Consider the following 5,000-nt stretch of genomic DNA (forward strand, 5'->3'; position numbering starts at 1 on the left):
GGGCTGGACCGGGAGCCTCCTTCTCTGTCCCCTCAGTTTCTCTTGATGTCGTCGATTCAAACTGGAGAAGACGATTTATCTTTTGTGAGTAAAAACAAAGCATGCTATGCAGGTGCTTTTCACATTTTAGCGTATTGCTTTGCCGTTGTCGTCCTGACAACGACGTGAAATGACCAAATTGGAGGTTACGCTGAGCACCAGGGGCAGCTTCCCGAAAGCTGTAATAATTCTATTCCAGGGATAAATGTGCCTCATTCCAGGCACATTTATTCCTGGATTAGGGTTATTACACCTCTCAGGAACCGGGCCCAGACTATAAATTTTCAATACAACGGCAACCTTTATACCAATTTTGTTCCAAGAACGTTTGCACGCACTGTCCATGCGAACGACTTGGGATAATCGCAAAGTGATTAGAATTGTACGATATCGTTTCTATGAGCGCGGAATTCAGTTCACACTCATCTTGACGTGTTGATGAATGATTCGTATTTATATTCAGGACTTGGATCTCTCTTTCCTTAATTTGTGTACGGGAAGACGAAGCTCAGCTGTAATTTCAAGTCCCTACGGACAATTTACTGGGATGGCCTAGAGAAGTCTTATTTAAGTTTCAAGTTTAACTTCCGAGGGGCAAGGAAGGCTGGAACAACACGACTATAACGGTTTAATACGATGACATGGCTCGGCCTCGGCTACTTGGAACTACCAACGCCCAACAAGAGACTTGACTCCGCGAGTTTTGAGCTTTATGACTAAGGTTCTTAATTAAGTAAGCTCGCACCCCGACGAATATAGCTACCGAGCTCCTTGGATGAGGGACTGGAAACTACATGCAGCGGACATTTTAAAGGATTTCTTAAAACCTAGCCGTGTAACCAGGGTTAAAATTTTTGGAATCAGTTAACAATATGAAGACGAAACCGTCAACATTTAAAAAAAACAAGATCTATCAGACAGTTTTTCAGTTATTATAAAAATAGACGAAAATCGACTATTTAATTCTATACATGATTATTTTTCTCGCTTAGGAAACCCTGAAATTTTAAAGTGAGGTAGTACGGCTAGTTTTTGAGAAAAAGGTCTAGTTTCAAATCCCCCTTCCCGGAGCTCGGTCACTATAATTGGCATTTCAACATATCCTCTACCTCTGAAATGACTATTATCGACAATTCGTAATTTTCTCTGGAATGACTGTTATCGTCATTTTAGGATTACTCTGTCCCAGGACTTGTGGTAGCAGATGAAAAGAAAAGAAAACAAAGGTGGCATCCCTGGACGGGATTTGAACCCGGAGCTCCCAATGTGAAGGAACTGTTTTTATCCAGTTAACAACTAAAGATCAACTGGCTGATCGATTATTTATCAAATCTAATTACTATATATTAGAATATATAAAATCATTGCTGAATAGTGGTTAAATGTAGGGTTTAGGTTTAGGGCAGGGCATTTTCCCCTGATTTGCATTTATTTGTTAGGTAAAATTACATTCAACATCAATAGCAGTGACTAACAGTTCAGAAGAGACATCATGTTGCTTTAATATCACAGATTTCAAAATCTTGATCTGCTTCTTCGAAAAACTGTAGAAAGCCACCTTAAGTATGTATTGTACGGTATTATAGCTTAAAAAATGGTATGCAGAGAGCGACTAAACATTTTTGCAACATGTAGATCTCATAAGAGCTGTACTGGGTTATTAAACAATTCAGTTTTAGAGCGGTTTTCAATGGAATGTCGAAAGTAATTAGCGAATTGCTTTGGTTTTACATTACTTCACCCAGTGATTGGTTCAAAGTTCTCGCGCCTTTTTCTCAATCAATCAAAACTGAAACCAAAACCAATCGTGGCACGCACATGCACATTTTCCCGCGCTTTTTGTCAGCTACGTGTTATTACTTCGAGTTTTGATTGGTTTACTGGATTGTCTCCGCCCTTTTTCATTGGCCAAAGTAATTACTTTGGTTTTGGTTTTACGACATTGGATTGAAACTCGCTCTAACACACGCAGAGGTATTAGAGAGCTTAAACAACGACAACGGCGACGGCAACGAGAACGTCATCTCAAAATATAAATTTCGCGTCGTGACTGCCTCAACCTTTTTCACATGACAGGGGTGTGGTAGTTCCTCAAAAATGACACTTGTAGGAACGGCGCTTTATTTAGGAGAGAAAATGACAATTTATCCTTAAGTGCTGACGTTGTTCGTAAAACCTCAAATTTGGCTATTTCGCGTAGTTGTTTTGCTGACGACAGCAAAGAAATGGACAAAAGTGGAAAACGCACGTGTAGGGCGTGCAAAGCTATTGTTTTTGCCCACTGAATTTGCAAAATTTGCCGTCGCCGTTGTCGTTGCTTTTAAGCAAGCTTAAAAGCTCCCTATTGACTTAAGCCCCAGTAATACGGGCAACATTTTTCGTACAACTTGTAGCGCAACAATGTTGCGTTGCAAGTTGAGATGGTTTGTTGCGCGTATTACCACCTTGCGCAACACATTTTTGAGTTGCAAAAAGTAGACGTCGCTTTTACTTTTTGCAACATAAAAATTTGTTGCGCAAGAAGGTGGTAATACGTGCAACAAACCATGTCAACTTGCAACGCAACATTGTTGCGCGACAAGTTCCACGAAAATGTTGCCCCGTATTACTGGGCCTTTAACATAAGTGTCAACGGCCTATCCTTGCGAAAAGTGCTTTTCAAAGTTTACTGATTTACCCACGTGGAGCTTAGGAGTCGTAACTCGTTGAAACGCTCTCGTGCGTCCATGTGGAAAGACTACAACACCGGGAACTCCATACCCTACTCTTAGTACGAGGGTTCTAAACCAGGGTTATAAACGTCCTTATCCGAGAAGACTGAAAAGTCTAATCATTTGTAGATGTCATTACAAAGGCAGCACTTTCTCCTTAGTTATTTAAAGAATTAACTATCGCTGGGTGATGTGAAGTGCTGTTTTCTCCCCTTGTAAACCATGTGAGCGTTAGCCCTACTAATGCAATTGGGCCCATACAAGGACAGAGAAAAACTCTGACAAGGGTGGGAATTGAACCCACGACCTTCGGGTTAGATCACCGCTGCTCTACCGACTGAGCTACATTATCTTTTTTTTTTTATTTAAAGACCCTGAGTTTTTGTTCGGCCGGATTTGGACTCACGACCCCCTCGCATGGCAGCCCGGTGATCAACCAACTGAGCCACCGGTACGCGGTAAGTTGGTAGCCCTGATCAAAGAGGTGAAAGCCATGTTGGTGTCCCTGAAATAAAGGTTGTGTTGGTGTCGCGAGCTGGTCGGATTTAACTCTGTTGTCATCTTGTTTTGTTTTCGATAAGACACGGCGCAGGTAATCACGAGAGTGTCCCTGAAATAAAGGTCGGCACACTTCAAAACGGCCGCGGAGTTCTTTATGGGACCCCATATACCATGCACTGAAAAAAAGAATGTAGCATAACATATCAAATGTAAGTTTAATTCTTGGAATGAATGAGTACTAGTATACACAGCAACGTATTATTCTGTTCAGTAGCATACGAATGAATGAGTATATAGATACAGTAGTTTTTGATTCCACACAGAAAAAATAAGTTTATGTATGCAAAGTAAAGAGCAAAACTATTTCATTTCCGCCGACTTGCATTTCCTTCGGTCGCTGATTGATTCAATTGATTGTCCTTGGACTAAACTTCAATCCGACAGAGCTTCCGCTTCGTAGGAACGGCTTTTTTTTCGTTTCAGATTCAGAGCAAACTAGGATTAAGCCGTTCATTTCCACGATCGAAACGTTCATTCTCTCGACTAGTATCATAGAGTTCCTTGATGGGTAGTCATGAGATTTTGGTGTTAGATCAGGATCACACATTTCAAGCTGATAATAATCTTCATTCTCAATACCTGTCTGACTGACATTGAAATTGTGAAGAAAACTTACATACTGGTCACTCCTATAGGTCAATGTTGTACCCAAGTTCAAATCTCCTGGGGTTACAATTCTTTGTGTATAGCGATATTTCTTGTTTACAAACATTGACGTCACATTTCTTTGCCAACCACGGAACAAAAGAAGTCATCGTTTCAACAGCCAATTAGCTTCTGGCCCGGGTTGCCCGAAGCGTGGTTAGCGCTAACCAGCGTAAAATACCATGGAAACCTATAGGTTTTGATACCTCTTAACCAAAGGTTAGCGCTAACCAGGTTTCGAGCAACCGGTCTCTGGTTGGCATATTAATAACAATGGGTGAAGTCACGAGAAACATCGCTATCGCTTTTGCATTATAATATAGCATTCACATTTAAATGATGTGGAAATACCTGGAACAAAAGGTTCTATTCCCAAGGGGTTTGAATTGGGTACAACATTGAGTTCGCCGATTTGGTTTATTGTTTAAGGAATTTTCACGGAAAACTTGGTTTAAAAATATATACTTTTCTGATGCTGATGGCGACTAGGCCAATTTGGATAAATCTTACTCTTGGGCGATGGACTCCAGCATTAATATATGATTATTATCATTAATATAATATATACATGTTATTCGATGGTTTACCATATAATACGCGCGGATATTTTGCGAGTTGTGTCGTAGGATTAGTACGAGCGATGAGCAAAATGTCCGCGAGTATTTTATGTTAAACCATCGAATAAGAGATTTATTATTCCACTATACAAAAAGGTGTTATTTTGCTTCAATTTTATTTGGTAAGAGTGTTTCTAAAAAAGTGCATCATCTGTCCTTCAGGGTGCTTGCGAACGATGTAAACACCACAGAAAGCCAGCCAAATGTCCTTTATTTGATTGTATAAACGAAGCGACAAGCGATGACAAGCTAAATTCTGAGGCTTTACATCGTGTTGAAAACAATTTCATTGAAAAACTCCCGTTCCGTCCGTATTTGTATTTGCTCTGTTCTAAACCAGTCAAACCGGGACACTACAGTGTATTACCGTCTCATATTTTGTGCGTTTTCTTGACCAAATGTGGTAAAATGGCGTAATAGTGGAATA

General features: G+C 40.4%; 1 protein-coding gene across 1 annotated transcript in view; it reads right to left on the minus strand.

Annotated features, from left to right (window-relative positions):
- Positions 1–3,453: 3,453 nt before the first annotated feature.
- Positions 3,454–5,000, minus strand: part of LOC138015843 (anoctamin-7-like) — a 31,135-nt gene continuing 29,588 nt past the window's right edge. Inside the window, exon 20 of the mRNA XM_068862964.1 lies at positions 3,454–5,000. This exon is cut by the window's right edge and continues 539 nt beyond it. The gene's annotated coding sequence lies outside the window, so the exon portion shown is untranslated.

The sequence above is a fragment of the Montipora capricornis genome, chromosome 9, assembly GCF_036669925.1.
Source record: "Montipora capricornis isolate CH-2021 chromosome 9, ASM3666992v2, whole genome shotgun sequence".
NCBI lineage: Eukaryota > Metazoa > Cnidaria > Anthozoa > Scleractinia > Acroporidae > Montipora > Montipora capricornis.